This window comes from Cryptomeria japonica, chromosome 4 (assembly GCF_030272615.1).
Source record: "Cryptomeria japonica chromosome 4, Sugi_1.0, whole genome shotgun sequence".
Taxonomy (NCBI): domain Eukaryota; kingdom Viridiplantae; phylum Streptophyta; class Pinopsida; order Cupressales; family Cupressaceae; genus Cryptomeria; species Cryptomeria japonica.
This window is the reverse complement of record NC_081408.1, coordinates 575,101,389-575,122,618: the sequence shown is the minus strand read 5'-3', so window position 1 is coordinate 575,122,618 and position 21,230 is coordinate 575,101,389. Positions and strand designations below refer to the sequence as shown.

The window sequence follows — 21,230 nt, the reverse complement described above, 5'->3', positions numbered from 1 at the left end:
CCTATGGAATAGGGGATAATGGTAATCCAGGTGAAACAAAGAATCCCTATAAAATAAGGATGGATGATGCATCTTATGACAGGAATTGCCAATCAGGTGATATCAATAATTTCAAAGTTTTTATAATACTTAATGATGAGAATCATATGTTTGATAGAGGAAAGAATTAGTGTTCAGTTTTTGGGGCTTGGGGCTACTACATGCAGTTTTGACGTAATCTACATAAAGGAGAATGATATAACACTTAATGGAGTCTCAGAAATGGAAATAAAAGTCAGGCCTTTTGTTCTAGATTATTTGTACAACTGGCAAGTTTTTCATGATGACAACGATTTGTTAAAGTTTTTGCACTGTGTGGATCACTACCAAGCACAAGCTATCAATTTTAATAACTTTGTAGAGATGAAAAATGGGAAGGAGACTTTGTTGGGACAAGAAATCATACAGTTAAAATCTAATAAGATACGTAGAGGATTAGTCACATTAGAAAGAGCTTTCAACATATAGGACAAAGTCGAGATCAAAGGAGCCTCAGTCAAAGAGACTGATGTTGAGCAGATTGATTTGGGAGGCAAAGAATCACCAAGGCATGTTTTTATTGGTAATAAATTGACCCCTAAAATGAAGCAGTAGTTAGTAAGGTTACTTAGAAGATATAAGCATGTATTTGCATGATCTTATGATGACCTCAAAGCATACAATGAAGATCTTTTTCAACATGATATACCTTTCAAACCTGATGCTAAACCATTCAGACAAAAAAAAAGACCTATAAATCCGACTTTACTACCTGAAACGAAAGAGAAAATAATAAAGATAAAAGATGCAGGGATAATCAAACCTTGTAGATATTCTACCTAGGTTTCAAACATGGTGCCTGTCAGAAAGAAAAATGGGGACATAAGACTATGTGTGGACTTCAGAAATCTGAACTTATCATCATTAAATGATAATTATCCTTTGGCAAACATGGATAATATGCTGCAGAAAGTAACTGGATGTGATTTATTGTCCATGATGGATGGATTCTCGGGGTATAATCAGGTGAAAGTTAAAGAAGCTGAACAATATAAGATAGCTTTCACAACACCATGGGGCACATATGTGTATGCAAGAATGCCATTTGGATTAACAAATGCAGGAGCAACACTTCAGAGGACAATGGATGTAGCGTTTGCAGAAATGATTGATGTAATAATGGTAGTGTATCAAGATGATTTAACAGCCTATTCAAAAAGGGTTGAAGACCATTGCACTCACCTTGAGAAGATATTCAAGAAAGCCCTGGAATATGGAATCCGAAGAAATGTCACTTTGTAGTTAAAGAAGGGAAGCTCCTGGGACACATAGTATCCAAGGAAGGGGTGAAAATTGACCCCAAAAGAGTAGCTGCAATAAATGAAGTGCCTATCCCAAATACTGTCAAATCTATTCAATCATTTTTGGGACAAATCAATTTTGTCAGGAGGTTCATCCTTAATTTTCCAGATATCATAAAACCTATAGTGAGGATGTTGAAAAAGGAATCTAGAATTGATTGGGATGTAGAGGCATTAGATGCATTTATAAACATAAAGAGGGCAATATCTGAGGCACCAGTATTGATATCCCCAGATTTTAATAAACCCTTCTTGGTTTTTTCATTTGAATCATGTCATACAGTAGCGACAGTCTTTCTACAAAAGAACCAGGATAATTACGAACAACCTATTGCATATTTCAGTAAGTCACTGAATTCATCCGAAATTAAATACGACCTAAATGAAAAGAAAGCTTATGCCCTGGTAAAAGCAGTAAAACAATTCAGACCATATTTGGTAGGTGCAGAAGTCATAGCACATGTTCCTAATGCAGCAGTTAAAGACATATTCAGGCAGACTGAGGTCACAGGGAAAAGGTACAAATGGATCAATCAGATTCAAGAATTCAATATTGAGCTCAAAATTTCCCAAGTTATCAAATGCAAGGGACTGTGAAACTTATGGCAGGAGCAGAGGTTGAAGAATTTCAAGTAAATGAGGTTGGCATGGATGAAGCCAGCTTCAGTATTGAAAATACAACCTAGTATACAGACATCATGTACTATCTCAAACACATAAAATGTCCAGATGATATGACTGATAATCAAAAGAGAACACTGAAATTAAAATCCACAAGATATGTGATCATCAATGGAGACTTGTATTGGAAGAATAGGGATGGGATTTTATTGTTATGCCTAGATGAACATCAAGCAGAGAAAATCCTACAAGAGATGCATGAAGGGGTTTGCGGTGGTCATTTCTTAGCCAAAACTACTGCACACAAGATATTGAGAGCTGGCTATTTTTGGCCACAAATCTTCAATGATTCCTATGCTTATATTAGGAAGTGTGAGGCCTGTCAGAAATTTTTGGGCAAAATGAAATATCAAGGATCACTCCCACTAAGACCAATGCAAGTTGAAGAACCATTTCAACAGTGGGCAATAGACTTTATAGGAGAAATATCAGAGAAATCGAGTGGGGGACATAGATGGATCTTGGTCACCACAAATTACTTTACCAAATGGGTGGAAGCAATACCTACTAAACAGGCTACCAGTAAGGTGGTGATAAGATTCATACTGGAAAATATCATCACTAGATTTGGTGTTCCTACAAGGATCATCTCTGATAACGGCATGGCCTTTAGGTCTGAAGAATACAATTCTTTATGCAGGGATTATGGCATTATAATATCTCATTCATTACCATATCACCCTCAAGGTAATGGGCAGGCTGAGTCAAGTAAGAAAAACATCCTAAAAATCATCAAAAAGATGTTAGGACAAAATAAGAAGGCATGGGATTCAAAATTGAATTTAACATTATGGGCAGATAGAGCGACAGTAAAAAAATCTACGGGGAAATCTCCATATGAACTGGTCTATGGTAAAAGGGATAGACTCCCTTTGGATAACCTCTTATCGGTATATAAATTCATAACACAAGGAGGGATAGAGATTGATGACCCTTTACAAGAAAGGTTGATGTAGTTGATAGAGCTCGATGAAGTCAGGGCAGAAGCTCAGGAACAAAACATTAAAATCCAAAATCAGATGAAAAGGTTGTATGACAAACGAACAATAGATAGGAAATTTCAAATTGGTGATTTGGTTTTGATGTGGAATTCCAAGAGTCAAGATAAAGGTAAACATGGTAAGTTTGAATCTTTATGGCTGGGACCCTATAAGATTATGGATAGAGTAGGAGAGGATTCCTATTTTCTCCAAAATGTTACAGGAGAAGTCCAAGAACTGCCAGTGCACGAACAATTCTTAAAAAAAATCTTTTCCTAAAGGGAAAAGGGGGAACCATCCTCATGTACAATAGTCTAGATTCTTGAAGGTATCCATAGCATACCCCCATCCCCAGACAGAGCCACTGTTGAGCATCAAATCTGAATTAAGTAAAATATCTTGATTTGAGAAATTAAATCATAGAAGCCATCTATTTTTGGAAGAAATCATCATTTTCATTGATACCGTAATAACCCATAAGTTATCGAACAAGTCTAATAGCATTGTATCTAAATATCCAAAATTCAAATAGTATCGATGAGACCTAGCGATGTCTCATCAATATAAAAAGGGTATCGAAGGAAAGGGAACACCGATGAACTCTAAAAGGGACTCATCGAAAGAAATGATTCCACCGAAAGAGGATATCGAAGAAAGCAGAGACAGTTTTCATTGATGGGAAAAGGCTTCCAAGGAAATAATACCATCGGCACAACATGAAGGAAACTTACCAAAAGAAGCGTTCTTATCGAAAGAATGATATCGATCAAACAGAAGGAAGCTACATTGATAAAAGATATCGATAAGAATATGAGTTTCGAGGAAGCTAAAAGGCATGTTATCGATATGTGTGGTTTTACTGATGCAACTGTATCGAGGAAGATTACTAATGTTCTCATCAATGAAAGATGATAGTGGAAGCAAATCAAAAGAAAGATGGCCTCGATGAAACAATAGACCCATTCATCGAAGGAGTGTAGTGATGTCAATAGAAAAAGTGTTTTGATGGAAGGATAAAGGAAGTTACCAAAGCCCAAGGTTTCTTTGACATTAAACCCAATGGACATCAGATATATATCGATGAGGAGGCAGCAATAATGACCGAATGCAGCATTTTGATTAAGGGAGAAAATACCTAGTCGAAGTAATGTTCGAAAAAAAAGTGTTAGTTAACGGTTATATGTTGAAAAGCCACAATGCTTGGTGATAATTTATACTCTCATTATCTATGAGACCCAACAATGTCTCATTGATATAGAAGGGCCATCGAAGAAAGGAAAGGCCGATGAACTTCAGAAAGGACTCATTGAAGACAGTAATTCCATCGACAAAAGATATTGAGGAAAGTGGAGATGGTTTTCATCAATGGGAAAAGGTCTTTGAGGAGATAATACCATCAATGCAAAGGGACTCACCGAAAGAAACATTCTCATCAAAATAATAAGGTCGATCAAACAAAAAGAAGTTACATCAATAAAATATATCGATGAGGAAATAGGTTTTGAGAAGGCTAAAAGGGATGTCTCCGATATGCGTTGTTTCATCAATACAAGTTTATTGGTGGAAGATGACAAGAGAGGATAAAGAAAGGCTTCGGTGAGACAATAGATCCATTCATTGACGGGGCGTAGTGATATCGATGGAAGATGTATTTCGGTGGAAAAATAAACAAGGTCACCGAAGCCCAAGGTTTCTTCGACATAAAAACTCGACGGATATCAGATAGGTATCAGTGAGGAGACAACCATTGTGACCGAATGCAACATTTCGATGAAGGGAGAAAATACCTAGTCGAAGTAATTTTTGAAACAAAAGGGTTAGTTAACGGTTATATGTTGAAAAGCCACAACGCTTGGTGATAATGTATACTCTCATATAAAGGAGGGAGCTTTTGTAATATGGATAATCATTAGAGAAAGGAGTAGATTATAGCCTCAGGCTTACCACTATACTATTTTGGCAAATATATATAATATAATCAGTTGTTTTTCCTTTGCATATGTGTTGTGGATTATTATATTTTTTGCAGGCAGATGCTTATGATATTATCTAAAGGAGATAAGGTTTTTCGTGTTCCTCCATTAAAATTTCATGTTTCATATTGTAGATTTGGATCAAAAAGATTTACTCGTGAATTGTAATTGTTCCTTGTATTTCTTCCTTGGATGGTCTCTTAAGGTTAGGGTTAAATTCATTCAAGCAGTTTACAATATAGACATTTAATTAGAGCTCATAAGAAACAGTAACTGACAAACTCATCGAGAGGGGGTGGGTTTAAAAATTGTCTCATAAGTTTACACAATAAATCCTAAAGAAATTATAAAGACTCTATAGCCCAAACAGCAAACAAAGGCACTGCTCATCTATAAAATACAACTCATCAAATCACATTTCACTTTAAAAGTAATAGGAGTAGCTAAGTAGGAAATATAGAGTAAACTAGCAATAGTGTATACATATAAATTTCAAGCACAAAGATCGAATAGTTTCTACAACAACAATCTTGAACTCATCTGCTATATCTCCATCCTCGAGATTTATGAAATTTTGAGATAGGAGGAAATCAGATCAAGATACTTAATCTGCTATAAAAAGCATTAGCCATCAAAAATTAACTAGTGAGTAGGTATTGTTAGAGTAAAGGTTTTAATTTAACCATGTTGATTAAATTACCTTTATTCCTCTCTTAAGATTTCACTTTAGTTTGCATTTGTGACATTTAATAATTATATTAATTATTAAATGTCTACCTATTAGGGTTTCTTTTAGGGTTGCACAATATCCTTTTATAAGGATTCATCATTGTAATTTATCTCTCTCTCGGATGAATACATTTTTCAGCTTTCAGAGCACCCTTGCTTGTTTTTGTCTCCATCTCTTCTTTCTGTGACAGGTTATTTGCATGCAGGTGATCTTCGGGGTCTGTGAAGTTGGCTTTCTCGACTTCTGTGATAGGTTTCTTGCATGCAGGTTTCTTTTGGGTTCTGTGGATTTGTATTTCTCAAATCCTACATGGTATCAGAGCTCTAGACCTGCTGCTTCCTGTTCATCTTCTGAAGAATTTGGAGCTACAAGGGTTAGATTTAACTTTCAGGTTTTCTGGTTGTTTTTTTTGAGGATCTGGGTAACTCCTTTTTTTGGGTGCATTTTGAGCCCAAACGGACCTCACCGTTGAGCTCGTAGCGCCCAAAAACCCCTATTTCCATATAAAATTCATCCGATTTGGACACAGTTGCTCCAGAAGGCAAAAAAAAAAAAATTGCCCCAAGGCCGTATGGCTGTATGGCCCTAGGGCACAAAAACCGAGGCAAAAATTCAAAAAAAATAAAAAAAATATTAAAAAAATGCCAAGTTTTTTATTTTTGTGAGCGCCACCCACACAGCGGAGGGCCGCGCCACCGCCGTGCCACCTCTGCTTAGCCGCGCGGCCACCCGCCACCCGCCTCCACCGGCGACTCTGCCTTTAGCACCGCCAACCAGTGTTTAGCCCCTAAGGGCTCTTCTTCGGCCACCAGGGTTCTATTGCGAACCAAGAGCCCGCGTCCCAGCCCCCGCCGGTTCGGCCAGCCTCTGCAGCGGTCCTATTGAGGACCAGGGGCTCCGCCACAACCGCCAGCGCGCCAGCCCCCTGGTCGGTCATGTGACCAGGGGCCAAAGGTCTTAGCCCCTGAGGGCTGTGAATTTTTTTTTTACCTTTCAACCTACCTTCACAAAATCGGGCATAACTCGGGCATTTTAGCTCGGATTTTCAAATGAAAATAGGCGTTGGAAAGTTGGTTCCGAGCCTGATCTAATTGATGGATGTCTTTTTCTCTGATTTTTTTGTTTTGTAGTGTTTTTTGCCAGTCAAAGTCAGAACAAGTTTTTTGCACTCTAGGAGCCATATCTTTTGCATACGGACTCCATTTTTCACAAACGAATAGGCGTTGGAAAGGGGTTTCTGTGCTCTTTCTAGATCTGTCATGTATTTTTCCAGAATCTGCACCAGATACATTTTATTCAGTACTTTGTGTTTTCACACATCTGTCAATTTACTTGGACGTTTCAGACTTGGAAATGATTTGTCTGCGTGGGATGGCTTTATTTGATCTACTTTATCAGTATTAAAGTCATTTAGTCTCAGATTTGTTAATTTAAAGAGTTATCATGGGTTTTTCTACTCACCCTTCAATTGTATTTCTAGAATGGGGTAATTATGAGTCATGGGCAAAAGGCATACTTACACACTGTAGGTGGCTTAATATTTTGCCTTATTTGTATGATCTCATACCTAAACTAGCAGCTTTAGAGGGAAAACTAGCTTGGGATATCATTAGAAATCACATAGTAGGAGTTATTTTGTCTAGTGTTGATTCTGACACTGTGTGGGCTATATCGGGCATTGATTGTCCTCACTCACTTTGGACACGTCTTTAGGAGATCTATGGAGACCCCAGTCTTTCTCCATTCCCAAAGGATCCTACTTCAGATTGTCTTGTACCCATTGGTTGGAGAGATAACGCACCTTTTGATCATGATACTTTAAAGGAACTTCAATATTTAGACACCCTTACATATTTCGATGAATCAGAGGATTGTCTCACAGTTCCTACTCTTCAGACTGAGATTATACATGTATCAACATCATCTCCTTTTGTTCCTGATCAGTTTGATATTGCCTCTTCTTTGGCTCCTATTGATTCAGCTAAGCAGGACATCATACATCTTTCAGACATGGCTACTTGGGATTCTTATCTTGTAGGCATTTCGTCTTTGTTTATAGAGTCCTATATTGCAGACTTGGAGGATTACTTTGAGGATTTTCAGCTCCTCTTTGTTGACAGCCATATTCCAGCTGTTAGCCCACCATCATCTGTGCATTCAGAGGTTGCAGTTTTTGAGTCTTCAGTTCAGTTTGGATTTGACATCTTTTGTTTCAGTTCAGACAGAGGGATTCTTCAGCATCCTATTATGGCACACATCTTGAGACAGATTGATTCTTCTCTCTTCACGGGGTTTCTTCATCTTCATCCTTTGGATCCATTTCTTCCCAAGGGGAGGAATATTATATGCCACTTTAGGATCTCTTTCTGGATTCTACCTCAGGCATCCATATGTGCGACAGGAGTTTCTTCATTGTGGGGGGGGCTTCTAGTCTCTTTCTTTTTCTCCTATGGAGACCATTGTATATGTACTTATATGATAGAAGTTGTCTATGGGGGGTATCATGTTATCCACCTCCTATCCTTCTGTTATTAGTGCATTTATTTCTTTCATCTCTTTTTGGAGTAGAGTTTTTCCCATGAGGTTTTCTCTATTTCTCCACTTTACAGAGATTTGGTTGTAATTGGGTACCTGATCAGGCCTTGTTGTCGGGACCCAAGTTTACTTTCTTGCATTGTAGTTACCTTTGCTTTCTTGCACATGTTTGTAACTGCACTTTTGCTCATCTTAAGGGGGGGTGTTAGAGTAAAGGTTTTAATTTAATCGTGTTGATTAAATTACCTTTATTCCTCTCTTAAGATTTCACTTTAGTTTGCATTTGTGACATTTAATAATTATATTAATTATGAAATGTCTACCTATTAGGGTTTCTTTTAGGGTTGCACAATATCCTTTTATAAGGATTCATCATTGTAATTTATCTCTCTCTCGGATGAATACATTTTTCAGCTTTCAGAGCACCCTTGCTTGTTTTTGTCTCCATCTCTTCTTTCTGTGACAGGTTATTTGCATGCAGGTGATCTTCGAGGTCTGTGAAGTTGGCTTTCTCAACTTCTACAGGTATACCCGCCTAGGTCTTGCAAAGCCTAAAGTGAGAGAGTTAGTAACCAAATAGGTTCACTTTATAAGTTGGCCAATTCAATTGGAGGGTTTGAGCATAGGAGTTGGCATTTCCTTAGAACCTATCCAATCTGTTGGCTTGAATATATTGTCTACATTTATCTTACCTAGCTAAGAGGGGGTGTTAATTCATAATAGCTTCGGTAAGATAAATGATTGAATGAGAGATAAATGAAGTCTCTCATTCAATCATTTATCATATAGATAACTATGATAAAACCATCAAGCAATTGAATCATCCTTGATAGTCACGCTATATTTGTATATGATCAAACTATTGATTAAACCATACTTTGTATATTCCTCATGTTCATCTATTTAATGAATCTTATATCTAGATGAATATCGATCTAATATAATGATGACTCCGATTAATATATTATTATCGGATTGCATTAGATCAGGTTGCATATTATATCGGGGTGCATATAGTATATGTATCGAATGCATAGTTATCGGTTAGTATTATGTTAGTCACCGATAGTTATCGGTGTGTTAGTCTACACCGATAGTTATCGGTTGTCAAGGCTAACACACCGATAACTATCGGCTGTTAGCATTGACAGCCACCGATATACTATTGGGTGGAAGCGCTTGGTAAATACTGATAATCATTGGTTATACTCCACACCAATTAACATTTGTGTAACATGCAGTTTATTAGTATTAACAATAAGACACGATCAAGTAATGTCTTGATCGGTCATGACCGATCAAGGCATTGCTTGACCGTGCCTTGTTTGTCATATACTTATAGCAAGTGGCATTCATGAGATAGGACATAGAAAATTAAAAAACTCCTCTCACCTGACAAAAATAAGAAGATATTCAGATATATACATTAAGGCAATCATAGAATTAGACAATAGAATATAACTTGCATATTGAATGTAAATTGGACATCTTTTACAACCCCCACAAATTATCTCATCATGGGAAAAACTTGAGTGGTGGTTCATGGAAGAATTCTATGGTGTAATCAAGGACAACACTTCAACCACTAGCCCTTCAATTGGTTCTCCATACCAAAATCAAATTCAATCAGATTGTGATTGTGGCAATGCACTCTACAACATAAGAAGAAAGGAAGGTGAATCTATAGAAAAACTGATTGGTAGAGATGGGTAACACCACACATGAATATTTTCCTAAAATCCACAGAGATGGGTATTTATCTAACATACACAGAGATAAATATATTTCTATTTTTGTTTTCTTTATTCTGATTTTATATTACTTTGGCAATAGATTTATGTTTGTTCAAGTTATTCTAATATAATATTCCATTCTAAAAAAAATCTTATTTTTTGTAAAATAAAGAAAGTTGATTGAGGAAAAGATTTCAGATTAAACAATATCCTAATTTGTATATGCATATTTTGAAAGAAATCCATTAACCAATTTATTTCCTACATGCAGAATAACAAGAAGATTTTTTTTTTCATTTTTTGGATAGAAAAGCAATTTATTACATGTATTTGATTAAATCAATTAACAAAAAATGAAAAAGATTTCCTTGCAAAAATCTGAAATGGATAAAAGAGATTTCTTTCAAAAAAATAAAATTAAAATATAAACTTTCTTATGTGCAAAATTTTGAAAGAGACAAGAAGAAGATTTTCTTTGAAAAGAAAAAACAAACAATGAATGTGCAAGAGGGGAACCTGGATTTGAATGAAGAACCTTGCTGACCTCCTTCAATTCCTCCTTGAAGCTTGGTAATGATCTTCTCCAAAATCTTGCAACATATCTACAAAATTTCTCCTACAACTAACATGGTATTGAAAATAAATTCATAAGAATTTCAAGACCACTTTATCATCCAAACAACAATGAAATCCCCTTACTTTGAAAATTTAGAACTCAATATATAGGAAAGAGAGTCATTTTCCCACTACAAAAGAAATTAATTGATTTCCATATTCTTTTCCCAAAATAATTTCATGCAAAATGATTAATTGTCATAGTGGGGGTTACATGCAAAAATTGAATTTGAAATTCTCTACTAGAACCTTCTCATTTTCTCCTACAACATGTGCTAAATAGCATATTGAGAAAATAAACAATTTCTAAATTAATTTCATGCAAAAATTATTGTTGTCATAGTGGGAGTTACATTTGACCATGCATTCAAAATTCAAATTTGAATTCTCCCCCAAAAATACATTTTATAACTCCTTTGTCATAAAAATGCCATGAATAGAATTATTCTTGTCATAGAATAATTTTGTAACTCTCATGTCATATATTTGCTAGATATAATATTTATTCCTTAATATTTTGAATTTAAAAATTCTTTTCTAGAATCTTCTTATTTCTCCTACACCATGTGCTCAATTAGGATATTGAGAAAATAAGCAATTTTCACATAAATTATGACCTCATGTGTGTGTCACCACTTAATTTGCTTTTTATTTAAAAACTTCAACCTCATTTCAATTTATATTTTCTTTCTAACATTACTCATAAAATTAATATTATAATAGTAGTAGTAGTAATAATAATAATAATAATAGGTCATATCAAGGTCCAAAAAGAGGGTTATGACAACTTTGATACCATATTGTAGTTGATGATTGAACTCTCATAACACCCCAAAGATCACCTACATTCAAAACACCCTATCACAAAATAGAGAAAGAAGTGAATTACTTTGAAACTTAAAATTTTATTTGGATAAAAAAAGAAATAATGTAATTATTATTTTTTATTAGATAATTTATAAAATGAAGGTCCCAACTATTTGCAAAAATTATCCTAGGATGTAACAAAATAGGTCCAAAGGAGCCATAAGCTATAAACTAGAAAGATATTTTTTTAAATGGCTCCAACATGTTTACAACTAAATAATACAATAATTAGACCTTGTAGGTTGTACAACCCTAATTTAGGCATGGGACATAGATGCATGCTTTGGAAGAAATTTCGTATACCTCTAAACAATATTCCATGAAAAATCATCATCCAAATATATTGAGTTAGAAGAGGGAGGAAGGGAAGTGCTCTATGAGAATCAAACTAAGCATGATCCTTGAGAACATGAGTGCCTAACAAGGTAGAACAAATGCCAATTAGATTTTTTAATACTAATAGGATGAGGCACATTGACATGACTCTACAAAACAAGGGAAGAAGAAACAACAGGATCTTCTAACACCATAAATGAAGGGACTACCACCTCATCAACAACACAACACTTATGAGCTTTTAAATCTAAATCATTCTCTACCACATTCACTATATGAAAACAAGAATTATTAGGAAAATAATTGGTATTAGAAAACATTTGCAATAGTAGTTTCTAAACTATTTCTCGAAAATTGATGAATTATTAGTATTTTAATTACATATTTTTTATATACGTAATTATGGAATGAGTTATTATTAGTATTTTCAATATTGTTTAAGTTAATAATTTACTATTCAATATTACAAAGATGAATTTATTATAAATTAATCTATTTATCATGTTAAAAAATTCAAAAAATAATAATAAAGTATTTTGATTTTAATTACAATAAAAATGTAATTATGTCATTCTATAATTATGCATCCTTTAAAATTTAAATTTTTAAAATTACTCAATAAAGATACAATTTCAAAATTCTTATCTACCAAATTTTTTTATTCTAATTCGGTTCCCAAAGTCTGAATTTATATTTCTTGGAAAAATTTATGTAATTAATGATGCAAACATCAAACAATTTATTTTTAGGGATGTTGTAATTAACTATGCAAACCTAACACAACTAACACTATAATGACAAAAAATTTAATGCAATGATATAATATTTGATGTAGAGGTAACAAAGGGTAGATGATAGATAGGACATAGATGATCTAGAACCTTAATGCAGATAATCATAATTAATAAAAATGTGTTATTTTTTTTTTTCAATTTTGATGAAAAATAACACTAAGTGGGTATTTTTAGATAGTGAAAAATAAACAAATATGATACTTAGCACACATGTCCCAGCATAGCCTTGTGACACAAGGTTCCACATCTATCCAGCAATACATACCATAGGTAGTGGACAATGGGCAACACACCGCACAGATGGGCGGCATTTCTTCCAGTAGGTTTCCTCCCACTAGCACCTTTCCAAAACCGGGAGGCAAGTGCTATATCTCAATCTAACCACCAGGCACTCCCGCCTATTCTTTGTAATCATGCCACCAGTTCACCATGGATACTCACTGGTTTTCTTGCACCACATTAGCAATCCATGGGAACAGTGACCTGGCTCTTAGACACATGGGACTTATTCTGCATTGCTTAGTTCCGCATATCTCTCATTTAGTTTCTCTCCTGTTTGTGCTTAAAAGACTTTCAGTTCTTTCTTGTTTTCTCTACGTGACTAGAGCCCCCTCTTCATCTACTTGTTCCAGTTGAGTGCGTCACTTTCGTGTACCCATCGGCAGACAGCCCTTTCGGAGAATTACCTATTTTATTGTTTGGCTTCATGTAGATATTTTCTATTACTGAATCATTTGTTCAAATCTTATTTTCAATTTTACTAATTATATCCTAGAATTTTGAGTCTCTTTCGATTTAAATTCATTTAAAATAAATTAAAATATTGTCTCAGGGGTCTTATAAGAGAAAATGTATACAAAGGTGAATAATTCTAACATGAATAATCTATTTATATTATAAGATATTTGAGAGATAACACACCAAATATTTTGTGTCTATCTTTCATTGATTATATTTATTATTTGATTTCTGATAATTATTACCTATTTAAATATATAAAAAATAATTTAATAATGTAATATTTTAAATAATCATTGTAAAATATGAAACATTAGATCCTATATGTATCACTCTTCACCTTCCTATCATTATCTTAAAATCATTAGAATAGAACTACCAAGAGAGAAAATAAATTCTTTGTTTCACTTCATGGGATTCTCAGATTCTATCTTAATAGTATTTGATTTTTCTACCATTCAAAAGAAGTCTTTTGATGAATATGAGGTCTAAAGTGAATAGGAAGTAAATTAAGTAGAAGCTCCCACATCAAAGTTTTATAAGCTTAATTTTGATGATGCTACTAAAGAGAATCCGAAAAACCCTGGGATTGGATACCATTGTGGAAGATATATATCAGCCTAATCTTCATCCATCCAAGAAGGTACAAACAATATGGTTGAAGTCAAAGCTCTAGTGGCAGTGATCAAGTTGGTTGTCTCCAAGTGAATATTAACAAGTTAGTCATTAAAGGGCATTCAATGACTACAATTACTGCCCTCAAAAAATTTGAAGCTCCAAATTGGAAGTTGAAATATGAGCTTTAGGAAGCCTGAGAATTGCTTTCTTTGGTCCCAAAATATGTGATTCTCCATTGCTACAAAGAGGCTAATGAGGTGGCCGATTTCTTGGTCAATGAGGGTATTTCATCTCTGCCCTCAATTTGTCCAAACTGGCTGCTTTAATTCACAAGGACATTATTTGAAAGCAAGTGGGATTTTTCTCGAACTTTATTGCTTGTGTAGGGTAATGACACTAATATCTTGGTGGGCATAACACATTAATTTCTGCAATTTTCAAATAGTTGATATCCTTTGCATGCTTCTCTGAATGATCGCGATTGCTACATGGAGGGGTTCAGAATACGTGATGACTGGTGCCTCTTCTCTTGTGGGATGCCTTTTCCTGTTTTATTCTTCCATCATTTTTGGTGATGTTCCATTCAGGGCAATTTTGTATTTCGCATGATTTATGGTTGGCACCCACCTTCTGACGGTTTCATTTTTTTTATCTATCTTTGTGCACATATCTAGTTTGTGAAGGTTTTTGATAGATTTATATTAGCTGGTTGAGCTTGGCTCCCTTTTGTTTTGTTGATACTTCAAGGTTGAGTTAATCTCCTCTGGGTTTGATACTTGTTTTAGGCTTCCTTTTAGTATTTTCAGATCTTGTATATCTTATTTATTTTCATATATGTTTTTAGCATTTTACTTAAAAAAAACTATCATATTTGACAAAGGGAGCTATCCATAAATTCCATAAGAGAAACATCTTTAGTGACATAATTTGGCATAATGATATATTATAAAACAATCTTAGTTGTTTGATTTATATGATTGATCATTTATCAATATCAATGATAAAAACTGCATAAGATTTTAGTTTGTACCTAGATTCTCACCCCATTTAATGAATGATCCACATCTCTTGTAAATGTGTGTGAGTGAATGGATATGATTGACTAAAGGTATTAATCTTGCTAACCTTAAAAGATGGTTATTCAACACTAAATATTATAAATTATAAATTATAAATTGCTACAAGACAACAAAAATAAGATAAAAGATATCATTTAAATTATATTTAAATAATTTTATATTAATTTCTTATCACTAAAATATTATCAAACTATGAAACTATGACCATTACCATTTGAAGGCAGGAGATGTCAATAATTCTCATCATTTTGAAAATATTAAAACTGTGCGTTCAAATGTGTTTCAATTATATAAATTTTGACATTATGTTTAAATTAATATCATACAGTAATTCATTTAGATATTTAATTCATTATGTTTAAATTAATATCATACAGTAATTCATTATGTGCCCTGCTTCTCCCCTTGGGACTCACCAACAAGTTCTTCTTTCTGGTTTTCTTCTCATCATCTTATTTCTTGATGAAGAGATGGAGAGAGAAGATGGGTACCTCAACGCCTCTCCATGTTGTCAACTTTGAGGAGCTTGTGGCCATTGTTGCCCACTTGTCTTCCTTCATATATTTGCTGGGATTCTTTGGAATTGATTATGTCCAAAACTTTATCAGTGGCAATGATGATTTTGTTGAGAAGGTGGATCTCAACATCCCTCCAACAACCTGTGGGATAGCAGACAAAGAAGAAATTGTTGTTAAGAAACCTGAGGTCTAGCACAAGGGAATTAACCTTCGTGACAATGAGGATGGAGACATTGCAGCTGTCGTATGCAATGGCACTGTAGCCTCCTATTCTCTTGAATCCTCCCTTGGAGACTGCAAGAGAACTGTCTCTGTAAGGAGGAGGGCTTTAGAGATCATGACTGGGAGATCGCTTGATGGGCTTCCCTTGGAGGGATTTGATTATCAGTCCATTCTTGGGCAGTGCTGTGAGGTTCCTGTGGGTTATGTACAAATCCCTGTGGGTGTAGCAGGACCCCTACTCGTCAATGGAGCAGGACCCCTACTCGTCAATGGATTAGGGCAACCACAGAAGGGTATCTGGTGGCCAGCACCAACAGAGGTTGCAAGGCCATTCTTATGAGAGGTGGGGCCACAAGCATTCTTCTCAGATATTGCATGACTAGGGCTCCTGTTGTGAGGTTTCAGAGTGCCTAGAGGGCTGCAGAGCTCAAGTTCTATATTGAGGATCCCGCAAACCCTGATAACGTCTCTGACATCTTCAACAGGTAGGTGTTTGTTTTCCAGATCCACCTTTTCATTTTGCATGCACTATTGATCACAATATTTTATGGGTATGGGCCCAAAATGTAGAGAGCTCCCACTGTCTTACTATGATGGAGGGGGTGAACGGGGGAAAGGACCTGCATCACAGGCGGCATGTTTGAACATGCTTGGAGTGAACGGAACAAATAGGACATCCCCTGGTGAGGATGAACTTGGCAAGAATAGTGGCAGGTGCAGTTATGGCAGGAGAGTTGTCTCTCATATCTACTCTTGCTGCCGGTCAGCTAGTGAAAAGCCATATGAAGTACTAATATAAACAATTAAGATTTATAACTAATCAAATTTGTTATGATGAAGATTGCATATTAATTTGAATTTTCTTTAGTTTTAAGTTTATTTTAAGGTAATAATTAAATAATTATATATTAATTGTTAATGCATAAATAGCTTCGGTAAGATAAATGATTGAATGAGAAATAAATGAAGTCTCTCATTCAATCATTTATCATATCGATTATTAAAATGAATAACCTCAAGCCCTCAATTAATAAGCATTCTTTATTTGTATATAATTGTTCATTATCATAGAATCCCGATTTGATAATTTATTATACTATTTGCATTCACCGATTATCAAATCGGGATAACCATTGCAAATCCGATTTGATGATTATCGGGTAGACCAAACATCAATTAGTATTGATGATTATTTATGCTTGAACCAATTGTTATCGGGAGATATAATACACACACTGATTGATATCGAGTGTTAAGACAAGCTTTCGAAATGTTAAATATAATCATACACCAATTGGTATAGCATCTATGGTTATCGAATATAGACATACATTGCTTGGTTAATAAACACCATGCACTATTGTTATAGCGAATGGGCACGATCAAGTGAAGTCTTGATCGGCCATGTCCAAAGGACATGGTCGGTCAAGGCATCACTTGATCGTACCCAGCCCACTATATTTGTCAAATGGTATGTGTGAGAATGGACATCGAAATTTATAAATGCTCCTCTCACCTACCACATAAAAGAAGATAGTCAGATTCATATGTTAATTCTATAATATATAAAACAAGATAATACTAAGTAGAATATAACTTGCATATTGAATGTAAATTGAACATTATTTACATGGTATCAGAGCTATAGTTAAATCAAACCTGAGGTTGTTCAATTTTATGTAAAATTCAAATCAAGCATATATTCAATATCACAATCCTATCAATGACTAGCGCTATCAGATTTGAAGACAGACTCCCAGGAGGTGACGACTTCTCCGAATGGAAATTCAGAATTCAAATGATTCTAAAAGAAAATAAAGTTGAATCATTTGTAAAGATTGAAACTAAAGAACCTGAGACTGAACCTGACAAAGCAATTTGGAAAGAAGGAAATGATAAGGCTATCAAAATCAATGTTGATGGGGTAAGGAACAACATTATGCCCATTATAAAGAAACATGAAACAACCTTCAACATGTTCAAAGCACTTGAAGACGCTTTTGAAATATCGAATGCCAGTAGAACCTTGGCTCTAAAAAGAGAAATAAATCACGTAGCCATGATAAAAGGAGAATCAATCAATGCCTACTTCATGCGAATATCTACCTTAAGGGATGAACTAGCAACCCTTGGATATGAGATCCAAAGCAAAGAATTAACCCTCATTGCTCTAGATGGGTTGCTTAGCATCTAGGAAACATTCGTCCAAGGCATCAGTGCAAGGGATAACTTCCCAAAATTTGATAGGCTAAAGGCTGACTGTCTCCAAGAGGAATCAAGGCAAAATAAGAAAGGGATCAAACAGAAGAATATAAATGAAGATCTTCAAGTTCTAAATACGAACTCAAACAAGAAAAGCAAGCAGAAGCAATTCAGGAAGAGAAAAGGTCGTCACGGCAAGAACCCCTTCAAAAAGGACCTCTCTCAAATTCAACATTATAGATGTGACAAATTTGGGCACTATGTTGCCAAATATCTAGAAAGAGCTAAACAAGCCACATTTGCCAAAATAGGAAAATCCAAAAGGGAAGTGGACTCCGAGAAGTATGTACTCTATTCAGCACTCACAAATCAAGCATCAAACAAAGTGAACTCCTGGGTGATCGACAGTGGCTCATCCAGACACATCACATGATTCAGAGAAGTACTAGACTCCATGAAAGAGGATAATGATGAGGAAGTAACCATAGGAAATGACTCTACACATCCTGTCAAAGGAGTTGGAACCTGCACCATTAAACTAAAGTCAAGTGTATCATTACAACTTAGAGGAGTGTTATATGTTCCAAGCATTAAGAGGAATCTAGTCTCAATATCAGCACTGGAGGACAATGGATACAGAATGACCTTCATGGACAACAAAGTATTGGCTTGGCCAAAGAACTAATCCATCAAGAAAGCTAAAAAAATTGGTCAAAGACAAGGCTACTTGTATGAGCTATACACAGAGCCCAACTTAGCCCTAATTCATGAAACTACAGATGCCAATGAAATCTAGCATAGAAGACTAAGCCACCTAAATTTTAGAGCTTTATCATCAGTGGGAGACCTTGTCACAGGTCTACCTAAGCTAAAGCAATATCATTCAAGGGCATGCACAGGATGTGCCCTAGGTAAAAATACTAAGGGTGCTTTTCAGAGTAGTACTAGGAAAACAAGTAAAATTCTAGAGTTAGTTCATTCTTATGTATGTGGACCTATGTCTATACATTCATTGGGGGGATTTATGTATTATGTAATATTTGTTGATGACTACTCTAGGAAAACTTGGATCTACTTTCTGAAAAGTAAAGAATAAGAAGAGATCCTTAATAGGTTTAAAGAATTCAAATCACTAATAGAGAACTACTCAAGAAACAAAATTAAAACCCTAAGAACTCATAATGGGGGAGAATACACATCAGAATTATTTAAAGAGTTTTGTAAAAATTCAAGGATTAAGAGGGAGTTAACAATACCTTACAACCCTCAACAAAATGGGATAGCAAAAAGAAAAAATAGGACAATCGTTGAAGCTACCAAAGCTATGATTCTTGATCAGAATCTAAATATCAATCTTTGGGCAGAAGCAACTAGCACTATTGTATATATTCAAAATAGATGTCCTCACTCTCATCTTGAAGATAAGACCCCTGAGGAAGTCTTTACTAAATCAAAACCGGTTATAAGCCACCTTAGGATTTTTGGATGCCCTATCTATATTCATGTACCTAAGGAGAAAAGATTAAAATTAGAGCCTTCTGGAAAAAGGGGAATCTTTTTAGGATATAGTGAAACCTCCAAGGCCTACAGGATATATATACCTGGTCAAAAGAATATTGAACTAAGTAGGGATGTGATCTTTGAAGAAAACTTAGCCTTCAAAAGAGCCCAAAGCTCTCTAGACCCTGAAGTCTATATCCCCACCCCTAGCTTAGATAGAGACCCTACTCCTGAGCTTCAGAGGAAACTATGAGTGAAACTCAAAGTCCACCTAGACAAAATGTCAAGAAAAGACCACTATGGGCCACCAAAATTGTAGAAGAAGCTCAGAAGTTTGTTGCTCCTTTAGGAACCTTCAAAGAAAGCAAAAGGCCTAATAAAATCACTAGCTATGTTGCCCTTGTGAATGATCTCTCTAAAGCCGAACCAAACAATGTATCAGATGCACTTGAACATCAAGTATGGAAGGATGCCATGTCTAAAGAGTATCAGTCCATTATGAAAATGATGTTTGGGAGATTGTTCCTAGGCCAACTAAGAAATTTGTGGTTACATCTAAATGGCTTTTTAAGATCAAACATGCTACAGACGGCAGTATTGAAAAACACAAGGCCAGATTTGTTGCTAGAGGGTTCTCACAAAGAGAAGGAATAGATTATGAAGAAAATTTTGCACCTGTTGCCAGGTATACATCAGTAAAAGTTGTATTAGCCATTGCAGCAGCAAAGGGGTGGAAGGTACACCAGATGGATGTTAAGAAAGCTTTTCTAAATGGTGAGATCTTAGAAGAAGTCTACCGAGAGCAACCTAAAGGATTTGAAATTCATGATGTAGAGTCTCATGTGTGTAGACTCAAGAAAGCTCTCTATGGGCTTAAACAAGCTCCCAGGGCCTGGTATGAAAGAATTGACACCTATCTCTCAAGATTAGGCTTCTCCAAAAATGATGCAGATCCTAATCTCTACTACAAAAGAAATAAAGGTGATATGCTAATATTGATTTGATATGTTGATGACTTATTAATCACAGGAAATGATCACATTATAGATCAATGCAAGAAAGATCTATCCAAAGAATTTGATATGAAGGACTTGGGACTCCTTCATTACTTCCTAGAATTGGAAGTATGGCATAATTCTGACAACATTATACTAAACCAAGGAAAGTATACCTTGGATATTTTGAAGAGATTCAGAATGCTAAACTGTAGACCCATGACCTCTCCTATGGAAACTAATTAACATAAACTTAAAGAAGCAGCAGCAGAGTCACAACCCACTGATCCTACTCAATACAGATAGATGATTGGGTCCCTGATGTACCTCGTAAATACAAGACCAGATATCTGTTATGCAGTTAATGCTCTAAGTCAGTTTATGTGTGAACCGAAGGAGATACACCTAGTTGCAATAAAACACATTATGAGATACCTACAAGGTATCCTAAACCTTGGTCTCAAATATGAGAAATTTGATATAGACCTACATGGATTTACAGATTCAGATTGGGCTGGAAGTGTGACTGATAGGAAAAGCACTTCAGGGTGTTGCTTCAATCTAGGTTCAACTATGATATCTTGGATCAGTAGGAAGCAGTCTTCTATAGCTCAAATCTCCACTGAGGCAGAATACATTGCAACTTCTATGGCTGCCCGAGAGGCATTATGGCTTAGGAAGTTGCTTGTGGGGTTGTTTAGAGAACCTATGAAACCCACTGTTATACAATGTGAC

At 35.3% G+C, this 21,230-nt stretch overlaps 1 pseudogene; it reads left to right on the top strand.

Annotated features, from left to right (window-relative positions):
• The first annotated feature begins 1,511 nt into the window (after positions 1-1,511).
• Positions 1,512-16,597, top strand: LOC131875209 (3-hydroxy-3-methylglutaryl coenzyme A reductase 1-like; annotated as a pseudogene).
• Positions 16,598-21,230: the final 4,633 nt, after the last annotated feature.